The sequence below is a fragment of the Chiloscyllium plagiosum genome, unplaced genomic scaffold (genome assembly GCF_037043375.1).
Source record: "Chiloscyllium plagiosum isolate Xiang-an unplaced genomic scaffold, Cpla_swu_hap1 HiC_scaffold_1, whole genome shotgun sequence".
NCBI classification, from domain to species: domain Eukaryota; kingdom Metazoa; phylum Chordata; class Chondrichthyes; order Orectolobiformes; family Hemiscylliidae; genus Chiloscyllium; species Chiloscyllium plagiosum.
In genome coordinates this window covers 174,043,705-174,066,110 of record NW_028270139.1, presented here as the reverse complement: position 1 = coordinate 174,066,110, position 22,406 = coordinate 174,043,705, and the positions used below count along the sequence as shown (strand labels likewise).

Here is a 22,406-nt window from a genome sequence, read left to right as displayed (position 1 = left end):
GGGATAGAGGCATGGAGCACAGTGGGGTAGAGGCATGGGGCACAGTGGGATAGAGGCATGGAGCACAGTGGGGTAGAGGCATGGAGCACAGTGGGGTAGAGGCATGGGGCACAGTGGGATAGAGGCATGGAGCACAGTGGGGTAGAGGCATGGAGCACAGTGGGGTAGAGGCATGGTGCACAGTGGGATAGAGGCATGGAGCACAGTGGGGTAGAGGCATGGGGCACAGTGGGGTAGAGGGACACAGCAAAATGGGATGGAGTGTTAGAGCACAGTGGGGTAGAGGCATGGGGCACAGTGGGGTAGAGGGACACAGCAAAATGGGATGGAGTGTTAGAGCACAGTGGGGTAGAGGCATGGAGCACAGTGGGGTAGAGGCATGGAGCACAGTGGGGTAGAGGCATGGAGCACAGTGGGGTAGAGGCATGGAGCACAGTGGGCTAGAGGCATGGAGCACAGTGGGGTAGAGGCATGGTGCACAGTGGGGTAGAGGCATGGTGCACAGTGGGGTAGAGGCATGGAGCACAGTGGGGTAGAGGCATGGAGCACAGTGGGATAGAGGCATGGAGCACAGTGGGGTAGAGGCATGGGGCACAGTGGGGTAGAGGCATGGTGCACAGTGGGGTAGAGGCATGGAGCACAGTGGGGTAGAGGGATGGGGCACAGTGGGGTAGAGGGATGGGGCACAGTGGGGTAGAGGCATGGGGCACAGTGGGATAGAGGCATGGTGCACAGTGGGGTAGAGGCATGGAGCACAGTGGGGTAGAGGCATGGAGCACAGTGGGGTAGAGGGATGGGGCACAGTGGGGTAGAGGCATGGAGCACAGTGGGGTAGAGGCATGGAGCACAGTGGGATAGAGGGATGGAGCACAGTGGGGTAGAGGCATGGAGCACAGTGGGGTAGAGGCATGGAGCACAGTGGGGTAGAGGCATGGTGCACAATGGGGTAGAGGGACACAGCAAAATGGGATGGAGTGTTAGAGCACAGTGGGGTAGAGGCATGGAGCACAGTGGGATAGAGGCATGGAGCACAGTGGGGTAGAGGCATGGAGCACAGTGGGGTAGAGGCATGGGGCACAGTTGGGTAGAGGCATGGATCACAGTGGGATAGAGGCATGGAGCACAGTGGGATAGAGGCATGGAGCACAGTGGGATAGAGGCATGGAGCACAGTGGGATAGAGGCATGGTGCACAGTGGGGTAGAGGGATGGAGCACAGTGGGGTAGAGGCATGGAGCACAGTGGGATAGAGGCATGGAGCACAGTGGGGTAGAGGCATGGGGCACAGTGGGGTAGAGGCATGGAGCACAGTGGGATAGAGGCATGGAGCACAGTGGGATAGAGGCATGGAGCACAGTGGGATAGAGGCATGGAGCACAGTGGGATAGAGGCATGGAGCACAGTGGGATAGAGGCATGGAGCACAGTGGGATAGAGGCATGGAGCACAGTGGGGTAGAGGCATGGGGCACAGTGGGATAGAGGCATGGAGCACAGTGGGGTAGAGGCATGGAGCACAGTGGGGTAGAGGCATGGAGCACAGTGGGGTAGAGGCATGGAGCACAGTGGGGTAGAGGCATGGGGCACAGTGGGGTAGAGGGACACAGCAAAATGGGATGGAGTGTTAGAGCACAGTGGGATAGAGGCATGGAGCACAGTGGGGTAGAGGCATGGGGCACAGTGGGATAGAGGCATGGAGCACAGTGGGATAGAGGCATGGAGCACAGTGGGGTAGAGGCATGGGGCACAGTGGGGTAGAGGGATGGAGCACAGTGGGGTAGAGGGATGGAGCACAGTGGGATAGAGGCATGGAGCACAGTGGGGTAGAGGCATGGGGCACAGTGGGATAGAGGCATGGAGCACAGTGGGATAGAGGCATGGAGCACAGTGGGGTAGAGGCATGGAGCACAGTGGGGTAGAGGCATGGAGCACAGTGGGGTAGAGGCATGGAGCACAGTGGGATAGAGGCGTGGAGCACAGTGGGGTAGAGGCATGGGGCACAGTGGGGTAGAGGGACACAGCATAATGGGATGGAGTGTTAGAGCACAGTGGGGTAGAGGCATGGAGCACAGTGGGGTAGAGGCATGGAGCACAGTGGGATAGAGGCATGGAGCACCGTGGGATAGAGGCATGGAGCACAGTGGGGTAGAGGCATGGTGCACAGTGGGGTAGAGGCATGGAGCACAGTGGGGTAGAGGCATGGAGCACAGTGGGGTAGAGGCATGGTGCACAGTGGGATAGAGGGACACAGCCCAATGGGATGGAGTGTTAGAGCACAGTGGGATAGAGGCATGGAGCACAGTGGGGTAGAGGCATGGAGCACAGTGGGATAGAGGCATGGAGCACAGTGGGGTAGAGGCATGGATCACAGTGGGATAGAGGCGTGGAGCACAGTGGGGTAGAGGGACACAGCAAAATGGGATGGAGTGTTAGAGCACAGTGGGATAGAGGCATGGATCACAGTGGGATAAAGGCGTGGAGCACAGTGGGATAGTGTAATGGAGCACAGTGGGGTAGAGGCATGGAACACAGTGGGATAGAGGCATGGAGCACAGTGGGGTAGAGGCATGGGGCACAGTGGGATAGAGGCGTGGAGCACAGTGGGGTAGAGGCGTGGAGCACAGTGGGGTAGAGGCATGGAGCACAGTGGGATAGAGGCATGGATCACAGTGGGATAAAGGCGTGGAGCACAGTGGGATAGTGTAATGGAGCACAGTGGGGTAGAGGCATGGTGCACAGTGGGATAGAGGCGTGGAGCACAGTGGGGTAGAGGCATGGAGCACAGTGGGATAGAGGCATGGAGCACAGTGGGATAGAGGGATACAGCACAATGGGATGGAGTGTTAGAGCGCAGTGGGGTAGAGGCATGGAGCACAGTGGGGTAGAGGCATGGAGCACAGTGGGGTAGAGGCATGGAGCACAGTGGGGTAGAGGCATGGTGCACAGTGGGGTAGAGGGATACAGCACAATGGGATGGAGTGTTAGAGCACAGTGGGGTAGAGGCATGGAGCACAGTGGGATAGAGGCGTGGAGCACAGTGGGGTAGAGGCAAAGAGCACAGTGGGGTAGAGGCATGGAGCACAGTGGGGTAGAGGCATGGTGCACAGTGGGATAGAGGCATGGAGCACAGTGGGGTAGAGGGATACAGCACAATGGGATGGAGTGTTAGAGCACAGTGGGGTAGAGGCATGGAGCACAGTGGGCTATAGTCATGGAGCACAGTGGGGTAGAGGCATGGAGCACCGTGGGGTAGAGGGATGCAGCACAATGGGATGGAGTGTTTGAGCACAGTGGGGTAGAGGCATGGAGCACAGTGGGGTAGAGGCATGGAGCACAGTGGGATAGAGGCATGGAGCACAGTGGGATAGAGGCATGGTGCACAGTGGGGTAGCGGGACACAGCACAATGGGATGGAGTGTTTGATCACAGTGGGCTATAGTCATGGAGCACAGAGGAATAGAGGCATGGAGCACAGTGGGGTAGAGGCATGGAGCACAGTCGGGTAGAGGGACCCAGCACAATAGGATGGAGTGTTAGAGCACAGTGGGATAGATGGATAGAGCACAATGGGACGGGGGATGGAGCACAGTGGAATAGAGGGATGGAGCACAGAGGAATAGAGGGATGGAGCACAGTGGGATGGAGGAATGGAGTACAGTGGGATGGAGGGATGGAGCACAGTGGGATGGAGGAATGGAGCACAGTGGGATGGAGGGATGGAGCTCAGTGGGATAGAGGGATGGAGCTTAGTGGGATAGAGGGTTAAGACCATTGTGAGATAGAGGGATACAGCACAGTGGGATAGTGTGACGGAGCACAGTAGGTTGGCGGGATGGTGTGCTGTGGGATAGAGGGATGGAGCGCAGTGGGATAGAGGGGAAGAGCACAGTGGAATGCAAACATACAGCTCAGTGGACAGAGGGATGGAGCACAGTGGGATAGAGGGATGGAGCACAGTGGAAGAGAGAGAGTGGGATGGAGGGTTTGACCATATTGGGATAGAGGTTTACAGCACAATGAGAAAGAGATGGAGTGCAGTGTGATAGAGGCTTGGAGCACAGTGGGATAGAGGGATGGAGCACAGTGGGATAGAGGGATGGAGCACAGTGGGATAGAGGGATGGAGCACAGTGGAAGAGAGAGAGTGGGATGGAGGGTTTGACCATATTGGGATAGAGGTTTACAGCACAATGAGAAAGAGATGGAGTGCAGTGTGATGGAGGCTTGGAGCACAGTGGGATAGAGGGATGGAGCACAGTGGGATAGAGGGATGGAGCACTGTGGGATAGAGGGATGGAGCACTGTGAGATAGAGAGATGGAGCACCGTAGATATATGGATAGAGCTCACTGGGATAGAGGGATGGAGTGCTGTGGGATGGTGGGATAGAGTACGGTGAGATGGAGGGATGAAACAAAATGGGAAAGAGGAATGGAGCACAGTAGGATCGTGGGATAGAGTACAGTGGGAAAGAGGATTGGCGCATAGTAGGATCGAGGGATGGAGAACCTAAGACCAAAGGACATAAAACCATAAGATATCGGAGTGGAAGTAAGGCCATTCGGCCAATTGAGTCCATTCCGCTATTTGATCATGGCTGATGGGCTTTTCCACTCCACTGAGCCGCACCCTCCCCGTAGCTCTTAATTCCTTGCGGGATCAAAAAATTTATCAATCCCTGCCTTGAAGTCATTTAACTTCCAGGGTTTAGAATGTTTAAAAAGAATAGGGAGAATGGTAAAAGATGAGGGGGTGTAGCATTGTTAATCAGAGAGTGCATCACAGCTACAGAAACAAAGGTTGTTGAGGAAGGTTTGTCTACTGAGTCAGTATGGGTGGGAGTTAGGAACAGCAAGGGAGCATTGGGAGTTTTCTACAGACCCCCTAATGAGTTTTGAGAAGATTTGTGGCTCAGGTTGAGGTTCTGGAGGTAGCTGAAAGGTTAATTTTCAGATGTTTCATCACCATCTTCAGTGAGCCTCCAGATGAAGCACTGCTGATGATTCCAGCTTTCTATTTGTATGTTTGGTAATGTCATTTCCTGTGACGATGTCATTTTGTATCGTGATATAATTTCCTGATTTTTTTCTCAGAGGGTGGTAAATGGAATCCAAGTCAATGTGTTGGTTGATAGAGTTCCAGTTGGAATGCCATGCTTCTAGCAGTAGGAAGTTTGAAGAACTCATCGGCCGGTAGATTTTGGAAAAATGCAGAAGTAGCAGGATTGTTGTTATGGGTGACTTCAACTTTCCCAATAGTGACTGCAACCTCCTTAGTGTAGATGGTTTGGTTGGAGCCATATTTGCCAGGTATGTTCAGGAGGGTTACCTGACTCAGTATGTAGACAGGCCGATGAGGGGAGACGAGAAAGTAAAGACTGCAGATGTTGGAGATTGGAGCTGAAAATGTGTTGCTGGAGAAGCGCAGCAGGTCAGACAGCATCCAAGGAGCAGGAGAATCGACGTTTCGGGCATGAGCCCTTCTTCAGGAATAGATGAGGGGAGAGGCTATTTTGGATTTGGTGCTCAGCAATGACCCAGGACAGGTGTCAGATCTTGCGTTGAGAGAACACTTTGGTGACAGTGATCACAACTGCCTCACATTTACCATAGCCTTGGACAGGGGAAGGGGCATTTACCAAAGGAAGATATTAAATTGGAAAAGGAAATTATGACACTATCAGGCAGGGAGCAATTGTCCCACAGAAAGGGCACAGCAGACATGTGGAGACTGTTTAAGGAGCTGTTGTTGCAAGTGGTGCACAAATTTGTTCCTCTGAGACAGGTAAGAATGGGTAAGATTAAGGACCCTTGGATGACGAGAAGAGAGGAGCTTCTCGTCAAAAGGAAGAAGGCAGCTTATATCAGGTAGAGGAAGCAAGGATCAAGCTTTCGAGAATTCCAGGCCAGCTAAAAAGGAGCTCAGAAATGGACTGAGGAAAGTCAGGAGGGAGCACGAAAAAGGCTTGGCAAGAAGGATTAGGGAGAACCCAAAAGCCTTTTACTCATACGTGAGGAATAAGGGAATGATCAGGGGGAAGCTAGGGCCGATCAGGGATAGTGTACGGAACTTGTGCATGGAATCTGAGCAGATAGGGGAAGCCCTAAATGTGTTTTTTGCTTTGGTTTTCACCAAGGAAAGGGACCTTGTTGTGAATGAAAACTTAGAGGAGCTGGGATACAGTCTTGACCAGATCAAGATTGATGAGGTTGACGTGCTAGAAATTTTGGAAAACATTAAGATTGATAAGTCCCCAGGGCCAGACCAGATTTATCCTCGGCTGCTCCGGGAAGAGAGAAAGGAGGTTGTCAAGTCACTGGCAAAGATCTTTGCCTCCTCACTCTCCACGGGAGTCATACTGGAGGATTGGAGAGAGGCGAATGTTGTTCCTCTTTTCAAGAAGGGGAATAGGGAAATCCCTGATTACAGACTCATCATTCTTACATCTGTGGTCAGTAAGGTTTTGGAAAGAATTCTGAGGGATAGGATTTATGACTATTTGGCAAAGTATAGTGTGATTAAAGGCAGTCAGCATGGCTCGGTGAGGGGCAGGTCATGCCTCACAAATCTTATTGAGTTCTTTGAGGAGGTGACAAAACAAGTCGATGAAGGTCGAGCAGTGGATGTGGTGTATCTGGATTTCAGCAAGGCATTTGATATTGTTCCTCATGGTAGGCTCATTCATAAAGTCAGGAAATATGGGAGACAGGGAGATTTGGCTATCTGGATTCATAATTGGTTGGTTGACAAGGGCAGAGAGTGGTTGTAGATGGAAAGTATTCTGCCTGGAGGTCAATATTGAGTGGGGCCCCGCAGGGCTCTATTCTTGGGCCTCTGCTCTTTGTAGGTTTTATAACTGACTTGAATGAGGAGGTTGAGGGGTGGGGTTAGTAAATTTGCTGAAGAGACAAAGGTTGCAGGTGCCATTGACAGTATTGAGAGCTATTGTGGCTGCAGTGTGACATAGACAAGATGCAGAGCTGGGCTGAGAAATGGCAAATGGAGTTCAACCTGGATAAATGTGAAGTGATGCATTTTGGAAGGTCAAACTCGAATGCTGAATATAGGATTTAAGACAGGATTCTTGGCAGTGTGGAGGAACAGAGGGATCTTCGTGTCCAAGTGCATTGATCCCTCAAAGTTGCCACCCAAGTGGGTAGGGTTGTTAAGAAATCATATGGTGTTTTGGCTACCATTAACAGGGGGATCGAGTTTAAGAGCCGCGAGGTTTTGCTACAGCTCTACAAGTCCCTGGTGAGACCACACTTGGAATATTGTGTCCAGTTCTGGTCGCCCTACTGTAGGAAAGATACAGAGGCTTTGGAGTGGGTGCAAATAAGGTTTACCAGGATGCTGCCTGGACTGGAGGGCTTGCCTTATGAAGAGATTTTGACTAAGGTTGGACTTTCTCTCCGGAGAGAAGGAGGAAGAGAGGTGACCTGATCGAAGTATACAAGAGGGATGGATAGATTCAATAGCCAGAGACTTTTCCCCAGGGCAGGATTGACTGGCACGAGGTGTCATAGTTTTAAGATATTAGGAGAAAGGTATAGAGGGAATGTCAGAGATAGGTTCTTTACGCAGAGAGTTGTGAATACATGGAATGCATTGCCAGCTGTGGTGGTAGAAGCAGAGTCATTAGGGACATTTAAGCTACTGCTGGACATACACATGGATAGCAGTGAATTGAGGGGTGCGTAGGTTAGGTTATTTTATTTTACATTAGGAATAATCATCGGCATAACTTCGTGGCCGAAGGGCCTGTCCTGTGCTGTACTTTTCTATGTTCTATGTTAATGTCCCAGCCTCCAGTGCGCTCTGTGGCAATGAATTCCACAGGGTCACCACTCTCTGGCTGAAGAAATGTCTCCTCATTTCTGTTCTAAATTGACCCCCCCTCCAATTCTAAGGCAGTGCCCACGGTCCTGGTCTCCCCACCTAACAGAAACAACTTCCCAGCATCCACATTTTCTGAGCCTTGCATTGTCTTGTAAGTTTCTATTAGATCTCACCTCAACTTCTAAACTCTAATGAATACTATCCCACGATCCTCAGCCATTCATCATATGTTAGGCTCACCATTCTAGAGATCATCCGTATGAATCTCCGCTGGACGTGCTCCAGTGCCAGTATGTCTTTCCTTCGGTGTGGGGTCCAAAATTGGACACAGTATTCTAAATGGGATCTGACTAGAGCTTTATAAAGTCTCAGAAGCACATCGCTGCTTATACATTCCAACCCTTTTGAGATAAATGACAACATTACTTTCTCTTTCTTAATCACGGACTCAATCTGCAAGTTAACCTTTAGAGAATCCTGGACTACCACTCCCAAATCCCTTTGTACTTTGGCTTGGTGAATTTTCTCACCGTTTAAGAAACAGTCCATGCCTGTATTCTTTTTTGCAAAATGCAAAACCTCGCACTTGTTCACGTTGAATTTCATCATCCATTTCCAGGACCACTCTCCTAAACTGTTTAAATTGTTCTGCAGCCTTCCCACCTCCTCAGTCCTACCTGCCTGTCCATCTAAATTTGTAAGGAACAGTGTAGTCATTATGGGAGACTTTAACTTCCCCGACATTGAGTGGAAATGCTAGAAGTCTAGAATGTCGTATGGATCACATTTTGTCCAATGTGTACAGGAGGTTCCCTGACACAGTACGTCGAAGGGCAACAAGAGGGGAAGCCACACTGGTGCTTGGTTTTTGATTGAGGCCAGGTGTTTGACTTAGTTGTAGGTGAGCACTTTGGAGAGTGACCATAATTCAGTTATGTTTAGTTTTGCGATAGAAAGGAATAGGGCATAGGGCAAGAGCAATTATAATGCGATTCGGCAAGATTTAGGAGGCATGGAATGAGGCAGCAAAATGCAGAGGATGGGCACAGTCAAAATGTGCAACTGGTTTAAGGTACAGATATTGCGTGTCTTTGATAGGTAAGTCCCTATCAGGCAAGGAGGATGTGATAAGGTAAGGGAACCGTGGTTTACAAAAGAAATTGTATCTCTTTTTAAGCAGAAGAGGGAGGCTTATGTGACGATGAGATGAGATAGTTCAGATGAGGCGATGGAGAGTTACAGAGTAGAGAGAAAGGATTTAAAGAGAGAGTTAATAAGAGCAAGGAGGGGACATGAGGTGTCTTTAGCAGGGAGAATAAAAGAGAACCCTAAAGCTTTCGAAAGGTATGTGAGGAATAAAAGGATGACTAGGATAGGAATAGGCGAAAGTGAGGACTGCAGATGCTGGAGATCAGAGCTGAAAATGTGTTGCTGGAAAAGCGCAGCAGGTCAGGCAGCATCCAGGGAACAGGACAATCGACGTTTCGGACATTCCTGAAGAAGGGCTTATGCCCGAAATGTCGATTCTCCTGTTCCCTGGATGCTGCCTGACCTGCTGCGCTTTTCCAGCAACACATTTTCAGCTAGGACAGGAATAGGGCCAGTCAAAGACAGAAGTGGGAAGTTGTGGAGATTGGAGAGGTAATAAATGAATATTTCTCAACTGTTTTCACTCAGATTAGTAAGGAGGAGATGTTATCAATTCTGGAAGGTGTGAAAGTAGGTAAATCCCCTGGGCTGGATGGGATTTATCCGAGGATTCTCTGGGAAGTTAGGGAGGAGATAGCAGAGCCTTTGGCTTTGATATTTGAGTCGTCATTATCTACAGGTTTAGTACCAGAGGACTGGAGGATTGCAAATGTTGTGACCTTGTTCAAGAAGGGCAGTAGAGATGACCCAGGTAATTATAGACCAATGAGCCTTACTTCTGTTGTAGGAAAAGTTTTGGAAAGGATTATAAGAGATAGGATTTATAATCATCTAGCAAGCAACAATTTGATTGGACATAGTCAACATGGATTCGCCAAGAGCAGGTTGTGTCTCACAAACCTCATTGAGTTTCTTGAGAAGGTGACCAAGCATGGAGATGAGGCTGTTGGAGAAAATGCAGAGGCATGGGATTGAGGTTGATTTAGCAGTTTGGATTAGAAATTGGCTTTCTGTAAGAAGGCAGCGAGTTGATGGAAGATATTCGGCCTGGACTCCAGTTATTAGTGGTGTGCCAATAGGATCTGTTTTGGGACCAATGCTGATTGTCATTTTTATAAACGACTTGGACGCAAGCACAGATGAATAAGTTAGTAAGTTTGCAGATGACACTAAAGTCGATGGAGTGGTGGACAGTGTGGAAGAATGTTGCAAGTTGCAGGGGGATTTGGATAAACTGCAGAATTGGGCTGAAAGGTGGCAAATGTAGTACAATGCAGCTAAATGTGAGATCATAGAGTCATAGAGATGTATAGGATGGAAACAGACCCTTCGGTCCAACCCGTCCATGCCGACCAGATATCCCAACCCAATCTAGTCCCACCTGCCAGCACGCAGCCCATATCCCTCCAAAGCCTTCCTATTCATATACCCATCCAAATGCCTCTTAAATGTTGCAATTGTACCAGCCTCCACCACATCCTCTGGCAGCTCATTCCATACACGTACCACCCTCTGTGTGAAAAAGTTGCCCCTTCGGTCTGTTTTACATCTTTCCCCTCTCACCCTAAACCTATGCCCTCTAGTTCTGGACTCCCCCAACCCCAGGGAAAAGACTTTGCCTATTTATGCTATCCATGCCCCTCATAATTTTGTAAACCTCTATAAGGTCACCCCTCAGCTTTCGACATTCCAGGGAAAACAGCCCCAACCTGTTCAGCATCTCCCTATAGCTCAAATCCTCCAACCCTGCAACATCCTTGTAAATCTTTTCTGATCCCTTTCAAGTTTCACAATATCTTTCTGATAGGAAGGAGACCAGAATTGCACGCAATATTCCAACAGTGGCTTAATCAATGTCCTGTACAGCCACAACATGACCTCCCAATTCCTGTACTCAATACTCTGACCAATAAAGAAGAGCATACCAAACGCCTTCTTCACTATCCTATCTACCTGCGACTCCACTTTCAATAGACAATAGGTGCAGGAGTAGGCCATTCTTCCCTTCGAGCCAGCACCACCATTCATTATGATCATGGCTGATCATCCTCAATCAGTATCCTGTTCCTGCCTTATCTCCATAACCCTTGATTCCACTGTCCTTGAGAGCTCTATCCAAATCTTTCTTAAACGAATCCAGAGACTCCTGTTCCCTGGATGCTGCCTGACCTGCTGCGCTTTTCCAGCAACACATTTTCAGCTAGGACAGGAATAGGGCCAGTCAAAGACAGAAGTGGGAAGTTGTGGAGATTGGAGAGAGCATTCCACACAGCCACCATTCTCTGGGTGAAGACGTTTCTCCTCATTTCTGTCCTAAATGGCCTACCCCTTATTTTTAAGCTGTGTCCTCTGGTTCGGGACTCACCCATCAGCGGAAACATGTTTCCTGCCTCCAGAGTGTCCAATCCTTTATTAATCTTCTACGTCTCAATCAGATCCCCTCTCAGTCTTCTAAACTCAAGGGTATACAAGCCCAGTCGCTCCAATCTTTCAACATAATATAGTCCCACCATTCCAGGAATTGACCTCGTGAACCTCCGCTGCACACCCTCAATAGCCAGAATGTCTTTCCTCAAATTTGGAGACCAGAACTGCACACAGTACTCCAGGTGTGGTCTCACCAGGGCCCTGTACAGCTGCAGAAGGACCTCTTTGCTTCTATATTCAATCCCTCTTATTATGAAGGCCAGCATGCTATTAGCCTTCTTCACTACCTGCTGTACCTGCATGCTTACCTTCATTGACTGGTGTACAAGAACACCCAGATCTCTTTGTACTGCCCTTTTACCTAAATTGACTCCATTTAGGTAGTAATCTGCCTTCCTGTTCTTGCCACCAAAGTGGATAACCATACATTTATCCACATTAAACTGCATCTGCCATGTATCTGTCCATTCACCTAACCTGCCCAGGTCACCCTGTAATCTCCTAACATCCTCCTCACATTTCAGCCTGCCACCCAGCAAATTTGCTAATATTACTATTAATACCATCATCTATATCATTAATGTATATTGTAAAAAGCTGCGGTCCCAGCATTGATCCCTGCGGTACCCCACTGGTCACCGCCTGCCATTCCAAAAGGGAGCCGTTTATCACCACTCTTTGTTTCCTGTCAGCCAACCAACTTTCAATCCAAGTCAGTACTTTGCCCCCAATACCATGCGCCCTAATTGTGCTCACTAACTCCCATGTGGGACTTTATCAAAGGCTTTCTGAAAGTCCAGGTACACTACATCCACTGGATCTCCCTTGTCCATCTTCAGAGTTACATCCTCAAAAGACTCCAGAAGATTAGTCAAGCATGATTTCAAGGAGCTATGAACCTGCACTCCAAGGTCTCTTTGTTCAGCAACACTCCCTCGGACCTTACCATTAATTGTATAAGTCCTGCTAAGGTTTGCTTTCCCAAAATGCAGCACCTCACATTTATCTAAATTAAACTCCATCTGCCACTTCTCAGCCCATCGGCCCATCTGGTCCAGATCCTGTTATAATCTGAGGTAACCTTCTTCGCTGTCCACTACACCTCCAATTTTGATGTCATCTGCAAACTTACTAACTGTACCTCTTATGTCCGCATCCAAATCATTTATGTAAATGACAAAAAGTAGAGGGCCCAGCACCAATCCTTCTGGCACTCCACTGGTCACAGGCCTCCAGTTTGAAAAGCATCCCTCCACCCTCAGTTTGGAAGAAAGTTACAGGTTGCAGGGGGACTTGGATAAACTGCAGAATTGGGCTGAGAGGTGGTAAATGGAGTTCAATGCAGCTAAATGTGAGGTGATTCACGTTGGGAAGAATAACAGGAAGGCAGCATACTGGGTCAATGGAAAGATTCTTGGTAGTGTGGATGTGCAGAGGGATAGAACATAGAACATAGAACATAGAAGAATACAGCGTAGTACAGGCCCTTCGGCCCTCGATGTTGCGCCGATCCAAGCCCACCTAACCTACACTAGCCCACTATCCTCCATATGCCTATCCAATGCCCGCTTAAATGCCCATAATGAGGGAGAGTCCACCACTGCTACTGGCAGGGCATTCCATGAACTCACGACTCGCTGAGTAAAGAACCTACCCCTAACATCTGTCCTATACCTACCCCCCCCCTTAATTTAAAGCTATGCCCCCTTGTAATAGCTGACTCCATACGAGGAAAAAGATTCTCACTGTCGACCCTATCTAAACCCCTAATCATCTTATACACCTCTATCAAGTCACCCCTAAACCTTCTTTTCTCCAATGAAAACAACCCCAAGTGCCTCAGCCTTTCCTCATACGATCTTTCTACCATACCAGGCAACATCCTGGTAAACCTCCTCTGCACCCGTTCCAGTGCCTCCACATCCTTCCTATAGTATGGCGACCAAAACTGCACACAATACTCCAGATGCGGCCGTACCAGAGTCCTATACAACTGCAACATGACCTCAGTACTCGGGAACTCAATTCCTCTACCAATAAAAGCCAGTATGCCATATGCCTTCTTCACCGCACTATTTACCTGGGTGGCAACTTTCAAAGATTTGTGTACATGGACACCAAGATCCCTCTGCTCATCCACACTACCAAGTATCCGACCGTTAGCCCAGTACCCCATCTTTTTATTACTCTTACCAAAGTGAATCACCTCACACTTAGCTACATTGAACTCCATTTGCCACCTTTCTGCCCAGTTCTGCAGCTTATCTATATCCCGCTGTAACCTGCCACATCCTTCCTCACTGTCTACAACTCCTCCGACTTTCGTATCATCCGCAAACTTGCTCACCCAATCTTCTAACCCCTCCTCCAGGTCATTTATAAAAATGACAAACAGCAATGGTCCCAAAACAGATCCTTGCGGAACACCGCTAGTGACGGCACTCCAAGATGAACCTTTGCCATCAACTACTACCCTCTGTCTTCTTCCAGCCAGCCAACTCCTAATCCAAACCTCCAACTCACCCTCAATGCCATACCTCCGTATTTTTTGCAGTAGTCTACCATGGGGAACCTTATCAAACGCCTTACTAAAATCCATATACACCACATCTACTGCTTTCCCCTCGTCCACCTCCTTAGTCACCTTCTCAAAGAATTTAATAAGGTTTGTGAGGCACGACCTGCCCTTCACAAAACCATGCCAACTATCCTTGATCACATTATTCCTATCCAGATGTTCATAAATCCTATCCCTTACAATTCTCTCTAAGATTTTGCCCACAACAGAAGTGAGACTCACTGGCCTATAGTTACTAGGGTTATCCCTACTCCCCTTCTTGAACAAGGGAACCACATTTGCTATCCTCCAGTTTACTGGCACTATTCCTGTAGACAACGAGGACATAAAAATCAAGGCCAATGGCTCTGCAATCTCCTCCCTTGCTTCCCAGAGAATCCTAGGATAAATGCCATCAGGCCCAGGGGACTTATCTATTTTCACCCTTTCCAGAATTTCCAACACCTCTTCTCTACATACCTCAAAGCCATCCATTCTACTTAATTGTGACTCAGTACTCACATTGACAACAATATCCTGTTCCTGATTGAATACTGACGAAAAGTATTCATTCAGTGTCTCCCCAATCTCTTCAGCCTCCACACGCAACTTCCCACTACTATCCTTGACTGGACCTATTCCTACCCTAGTCATCTTGGAGTCCATGTACACAGATCTCTGAAAGTTGCCACCCAGGTGGATAGTGCTGTTAAGAAGGCATATGGTGTGTTAGGTTTCATTGGTAGAGGGATTGAGATCCGGAGCCGTAATGTCATGCTGCAGCTGTACAAAACATCAGTGCGGCTTCACTTGGAGTATTGTGTGTAGTTCTGGTCGCCCCATTACAGGAAGGATGTGGAAGCTTTGGAAAAGGTGCAGAGGAGATTTACCAGGATGTTGCTTGGTCTGAAGCAAGGTCTTATGAGGAAAGACTGCGGGACTTGGGTCTGTTCTCATTGAAGAGAAGTAGGCTAGCAAGCAATTTAATAGAGACATACAAAATGATCAGAGGATTAGATAGGGTGGTGGACAGTGAGAGTCTTTTTCCGAGGTTGATGATGTCAGCTTGTAAAGCTGCAAATTGAGAGGTGATAGATGTAAGACTGATGTTAGAGGCAGGTTCTTCACTCTGAGTGTGGTAAGGGCGTGAAAAATCCTGCCTGCAAATGTAGAGGAGAAAGTGAGGTCTGCAGATGCTGGAAATCAGAGCTGAAAATGTGTTGCTGGAAAAGCGCAGCAGGTCAGGCAGCATCCAGGGAACAGGAGAATCGACGTTTCGGGCATAAGCCCTTCCTGCAACACATTTTCAGCTGCCTGCCAAAGTAGTTAACTCAGCCACATTAGGGGCATTTAAACAGTCCTTGGATAAGCATATGGATGATGATGGGATAGTGTAGGGGGATGGGCTTAGATTAGTTCACAGGTCAGCTCAACATCGAGGGCTGAAGGTCCTGTTCCGCAATGTATTGTTCTATGTTGTATATTCTCTGTATCATCGACAAACTTCACCAAAATGCCTCCAGTCCCTTCATCTCGATCATTAATATATAAAGTGAACTAGCTGCGGTCCCAATACTGAACCCTACAGGACACCACTTGTCACCGTAAAGACAAAAGAACCTTCCAAAAAAAGAACCTTTTATCCCAACTCTCTGCCTTCGTTCAGACAGCCAATCCTCAATCCATGCTAGTAGCTCACCTCGAACACCATGGGCCCTCACCTTACTCAGCAGCCTCCCATGAGGCACCTTATCAAAGGCCTTTTGGAAGTCTAGACAGATAGAACATAGAACATAGAACAATACAGCACAGAACAGGCCCTTCGGCCCACGATGTTGTGCCGAACTTCTAACCTAGATTAAGTACCCATCCATGTACCTATCCAAATGCCGCTTAAAGGTCGCCAATGATTCCGACTCTACCACGGGCAGCGCATTCCATGCCCCCACCACTCTCTGGGTAAAGAACCCACCCCTGACATCTCCCCTATACCTTCCACCCTTCACCTTAAATTTATGTCCCCTTGTAACACTCTGTTGCACCCGGGGAAAAAGTTTCTGACTGTCTACTCTATCTATTCCTCTGATCATCTTATAAACCTCTATCAAGTCACCCCTCATCCTTCGCCGTTCCAACGAGAAAAGGCCGAGAACTCTCAACCTATCCTCGTATGACTTCCTCTCCATTCCAGGCAACATCCTGGTAAATCTTCTCTGCACCCTCTCCAAAGCTTCCACATCTTTCCTAAAGTGAGGCGACCAGAACTGCACACAGTACTCCAACTGTGGCCTAACCAAAGTCCTGTACAGCTGCAACATCACTTCACGACTCTTGAATTCAATCCCTCTGCTAATGAACGATAATACTCCATAGGCCTTCTTACAAACTCTATCCACCTGAGTGGCAACCTTCAAAGATCTATGTACATAGACCCCAAGATCCCTCTGTTCCTCCACCTGACTAAGAGACATCCACTAGGTTTCCCTGGTCTAACCTACTAGTTACCTCTTCAAAGAATCCTAACAAGTTTGTCAGGCACGACTTCCCCTTACTAAATCCATGCTGACTTTTTCTAATCAGACCCTGCACTTCCAAGAATTTAGAAATCTCGTTCTTAATGGTGGATTCAAGAATTTTGCCAACAGCTGAGTTTCAGCCAATTGACCTATAATTTTCCATCTTTTGTCTTGTTCCTTTCTTGAGCAAGGGGATTACAACAGAGATTTTCCAATCATCTGGGACATTCCCTGACCCCAGTGACTTTTGAAAGACCATAAGCAACGCCTCCACTATTTCCTCAGCCCCCTCCCTCAGAACTCTAGGATGGAGCCCATTGGGGCCAGGAGATTTATCCATTTTTAGACTTTTTAGCTTTTCTAGCACTTTCTCTTTTGTAATGGCTACCATACTCAACTCTGCCCCCTGACCCTCCTGAATTGTTGGGATATTACTTATGTCTTCCACTGGGAAGACCAACACAAAGTATTTATTAAGTTCTCCAGCTATTTCCTTCTCTCCCAGCACTCGCCTTCCTGCATCAATTTGGAGCAGCCCAATGCCTACTTTTGCCTCTTGTTTGTTTCATATGTATTGAAAGAAACTTTTACTATCATTTATAATATTACTGGCTAGCTTAGCTACTCCTGAACTCAGAATCCCTCTACCTGCCTCACTTACAGTCACACCCTGTTGTCCCTGATCATTAACTGAATTTAAATTACTTAATCTACCGGTGTGACTGTCTCCTGAAACAAAGCGAACAGGTAACTCTCCCCCATCCCAGATTTTGAAGCTCAGCTTCCAGATCATCAATTCTGATCCGGAGTTCTTCCAGCAACCGATATATGCTGCAGATGTGGTCACTGCCGCTCACAATGGGATCAGCCAGCTCCCACATCATACAGCTACAGCACATCACCTGCCCAGCCATCTCTACTTATTTTAATAATTTATACAAGTATTAAATAATTTCTACTACTTCTCTAAGTTCTTATTCAACTAACCAACTCACAGTAACCTTTCAATCGATCACATGATACATGACAAATATAAATTGAAATGCCTGACCTTAGCAACACACGAGAGTCCTTTTGTTTGGTTATAGGACGAGAGCGGGTGGGAGACACTATACGTGTATTGTCTCGGGATTCAGCCGCTGGTCAAATATATACCCAGCAGCCTCTGCTCCTCGCTGTGGCCTCCTCCCTCTGCTGCTCCTTTAAAAACAGTTCTCGCACTCTCCCTTCCCGGCAGGCCTCGCTTCTCTCCGCGCTCTCTCCTCGCCTCTCTGTAAAAGGGGAGGCCCGACTCCCGAGGTAAGTCCTTTTTTAGGTGAGAAACCTTACCCTGCCCAGCAGCCCTCGGTTCTCTCCACTCTCTCTCCTCGCTGCTCTGTTAAAATGGAGGCCCAACCCCTGAGGTAAGTCCCTTTTTAAGTGGGAAAACTTACCTTCCTGGCAGCCCTCACTTCACCTCACCTTCTCTCCTCACCACTCTGTAAAAATGTTTAAAAAAGCAATGGGATAGAGAGTTAGGAGCACAGTGGGATAGAGATTTAGAGCATAGTGTGTTAGTGGATGGAGCACAGAGGGATAGAGGGATGGAGCACAGAGGGATAGAGGGATGGAACACAGAGGGATAGAGGGATGGAACACAGTGGGATAGAGGGATGGAACACAGTGGGATAGAGAGAGGGAGTGCAGTGAGATAGAGAGAGGGAACACAGTGGGATGGGGGATGGAGCACAATGGGAGAGAGGAAAAGTGCAAAATGGGATAGAGCACAGTGGGATAGAGGGTTAGAGCCCAGTGGGATAGAGGGATGGAGCACAGTGGGATAGAGCACAGTGGGACAGAGGGTTGGAGCACAGTGGGATAGTGTGATGGAGCACAGTGGGATAGTGTGATGGAGCACAGTGGGACAGAGGGATGGAGCACAGTGGGATAGTGTGATGGAGCACAGTGGGACGGTGTGATGGAGCACAGTGGGATAGTGTGATGGAGCACAGTGGGATAGTGTGATGGAGCACAGTGGGACAGTGTGATGGAGCACAGTGGGACGGTGTGATGGAGCACAGTGGGATAGTGTGATGGAGCACAGTGGGATAGTGTGATGGAGCACAGTGAGATAGTGTGATGGAGCACAGTGGGACAGAGGAATGGAGCACAGTGGGATAGAGGGATAGAGCACAGTGGGATAGTGTGATGGAGCACAGTGGGACAGTGTGATGGAGCACAGTGGGATAGTGTGATGGAGCACAGTGAGATAGCGTGATGGAGCACAGTGGGACAGAGGAATGGAGCACAGTGGGATAGAGGGATAGAGCACAGTGGGATAGTGTGATGGAGCACAGTGGGATAGTGTGATGGAGCACAGTGAGATAGTGTGATGGAGCACAGTGGGATAGAGGAATGGAGCACAGTGGGATAGTGTGATGGAGCACAGTGGGATAGTGTGATGGAGCACAGTGGGACAGAGGGATGGAGCACAGTGGGAAAGTGTGATGGAGCACAGTGGGATAGAGGAATGGAGCACAGTGGGATAGTGTGATGGAGCACAGTGGGAAAGTGTGATGGAGCACAGTGAGATAGTGTGATGGAGCACAGTGGGAAAGTGTGATGGAGCACAGTGGGATAGAGGAATGGAGCACAGTGGGATAGTGTGATGGAGCACAGTGGGAAAGTGTGATGGAGCACAGTGGGATAGTGTGATGGAGCACAGTGGGACAGTGTGATGGAGCACAGTAGGACAGAGGGTTGGAGCACAGTGGGATAGTGTGATGGAGCACAGTGGGATAATTTGATGGAGCACAGTGGGACAGAGGGATGGAGCAGAGTGGGATAGTGTGATGGAGCACACTGGGATAGTGTGATGGAGCACAGTGGGATAGTTGATGGAGCACAGTGGGACAGAGGGTTGGAGCACAGTGGGATAGTGTGATGGAGCACAGTGGGATAATTTGATGGAGCACAGTGGGACAGAGGGATGGAGCACAGTGGGATAGAGGGTTGGAGCACAGTGGGATAGTGTGATGGAGCACAGTGGGATAATTTGATGGAGCACAGTGGGACAGAGGGATGGAGCAGAGTGGGATAGTGTGATGGAGCACACTGGGATAGTGTGATGGAGCACAGTGGGATAGTTGATGGAGCACAGTGGGACAGAGGAATGGAGCACAGTGGGATAGAGGGATGGAACACAATGCAAGAGAGAAAGAGTGGAATGGAGAGTCAGACCACGGTGGAATAGAGGTGTCGAACACAGTGTGATAGAGAGTTGGTGTGCAGTGTGATGGAGGCATGGAGCACAGTGAGATAGATGGATGGGGCACAGACGAATAGAGGTATGGAACGCCATGGGATAGTGGGATGGAGCACAGTGGGTTACAGGGATAGAACACAGTTAGATGGATGGATTATGGTGGAAGAGAGGGATGGAGCACAGTGGAATAGATAGGTGGATAGTGAGATAGAACAGAGTGGGATAGAGAGATTGAGCACAGTGGGATGGAGGGTTAGAGCACAGTGGGATATACAGAGAGAAACCTGGGATAGAAGGAAGGAGCACAGTGGGATAGAGAGATGGAGGAGTGTAGGATAGACAAATAGAGAACAGTGGGATAGAGGAACGGATCGCAGTGGGATAAAAGGATGGAACACACTGGGATGGAGGGATACAGAACAGCGGGATATAGAGGGAGAGAGCACAGTGGGAGAGAGAGGGATTAAGAACAGGGAGCGAGAGAGGGGGGATAGAGCACAGTGGGATAGAGAGGGATAGAGTACAGTGGGGAAGAATGGGATAGCGCACAATGGGATAGAGAGGGATAGAGTAGAGTGGGATAGAGAGGGATAGAGTACAGTGGGATAGAGAGGGATAGAGCACAGTGGGGGTGAATGGGATAGAGCACAGTGGGATAGAGAGGGATAGAGCACAGTGGGATAGAGAGGGATAGAGCACAGTGGGGGAGAATGGGATAGAGCACAGTGGGATAGAGAGGGATAGAGCACAGCGGGGGAGAATGGGATAGAGCACAGTGAGATAGAGAGGGTTAGAGCACAGTGGGGGTGAATGGGATAGAGCACAGTGGGATAGAGAGGGATAGAGCACAGCGGGGGAGAATGGGATAGAGCACAGTGGGATAGAGAGGGATAGAGCACAGCGGGATAGAGAGGGATAGAGCACAGTGGGATCGAGAGGGATGGAGCACAGCGGGATAGAGAGGGATAGAGTACAGTGGGGAAGAATGGGATAGAGCACAATGGGATAGAGAGGGATAGAGTACAGTGGGATAGAGAGGGATAGAGCACAGTGGGGGTGAATGGGATAGAGCACAGTGGGATAGAGAGGGATAGAGCACAGTGGGAGAGAGAGGGATAGAGCACAGTGGGGGAGAATGGGATAGAGCACAGTGAGATAGAGAGGGATAGAGCACAGTGAGATAGAGAGGGATAGAGCACAGCGGGGAGAATGGGATAGAGCACAGTGGGATAGAGAGGGATAGAGTACAGTGGGATAGAGAGGGATAGTGAACAGTGGAATAGAGAGGGATAGAGCACAGTGGGGCAGAATGGGATAGAGTACAGTGGGATAGAGAGGGATAGAGCACAGCAGGGGAGAATTGGATAGAGTACAGTGGAATAGAGATGGATAGAGTACAGTGGGATAGAGAGGGATAGTGAACAGTGGGATAGAGAGGGATAGAGTACAGTGGGATAGAGAGGGATAGAGTACAGTGGCATAGAGAGGGATAGAGTACAGCGGGATAGAGAGAGATAGAGCAAAGTGGAAGAGAGAGGGATAGAGCCCAGCGGGATAGAGAGGTATCGGGCACAGTGGAATAGAGAGGGATAAAGCTCCAGCGCTCTGCTCTTTCCTTCTCAATCCATCAGTGCTCTATCGCTCTGTCTCTCCCAATGTGCCTTCTCCCTTTCCGTCTTACTGTGCCTTATCCAACTCTATCCTACTATACTCTGTCCCATTCTCACCCACTGTGCTCAAAACCTCTCTCTCCCACTATGCTCTATCCCTCTCTATCCCACTGTGCTCTATCCCTCTCTATCCGACTGTGCTCTATCCCTGTATCCCACTGTGCTCTATCCCACTGTGCTCTATCCCATTCTTCCCCACTGTGCTCAATCGCTGTATCCCACTGTGCTCTATCCCTCTATATCCCACAGTGCTCTATCCCATTCTTTCCCAATGTGCTCTATCCCTCTATATCCCACTGTGCTCTATCCCATTCTCCCCCGCTGTGCTCTATCCCTATCTATCCCACTGTGCTCTATCGTAGTCTCCCGCACTGTGCTCTATCCCTCTCTATCCCACTGTGCTTTATCCCTCTCTGTCCCACTGTGCTCTATCCCATTCTCCAGCACTGTGCTCTATGCCTCTCTATCCCACTGTTCTCCATCCCTCTCTATCCCACTGAATCTAACCCTCTCTATCTCACTGTGCTCTATCCCTCTCTATCCCACTGTGCTCTATCGCATTCTCCCCCACTGTGCTCTATCCCTCTCCATCCCACTGTGCTCCATCCCTCTCTATCCCACTGAATCTAACCCTCTCTATCTCACTGTGCTCTATACCTCTCTATCCCACTGTGCTCTATCCCATTCTCCCCCACTGTGCTCTATCCCTCTCCATCCCACTGTGCTCTCTCCCATTCTCCCCCACTGTGCTCTAGAGCATTCTCCCCCACTGTGCTCTATCGCTCTCTCTCCCACTGTGCTCTATTCCTCTCTATCCCACTGTGCTCTCTCCCATTCTCCCCCACTGTGCTCTATCCCATTCTCCCCCACTGTACTCTATCCCTCTCTATCCCACTGTACTCTATCCCTCTTTCTGCCACTGTACTCTATCCCTCTCCATCCCACTGTGCTCTATCCCTCTCTACCCCACTATGCTATATCACATTCTTCCCCACTGTACTCTGTCAAT

At 49.0% G+C, this 22,406-nt stretch overlaps 1 long non-coding RNA gene across 1 annotated transcript in view; it reads left to right on the top strand.

Annotated features, from left to right (window-relative positions):
• Nucleotides 1-17,750: 17,750 nt before the first annotated feature.
• LOC148152297 (uncharacterized) overlaps nt 17,751-22,406 on the top strand; it is a 57,618-nt gene continuing 52,962 nt past the window's right edge. The window contains exon 1 of the long non-coding RNA XR_015760544.1: nt 17,751-17,782. This is a non-coding gene — a long non-coding RNA (uncharacterized LOC148152297). The remainder of the gene's footprint in view (nt 17,783-22,406) is intronic.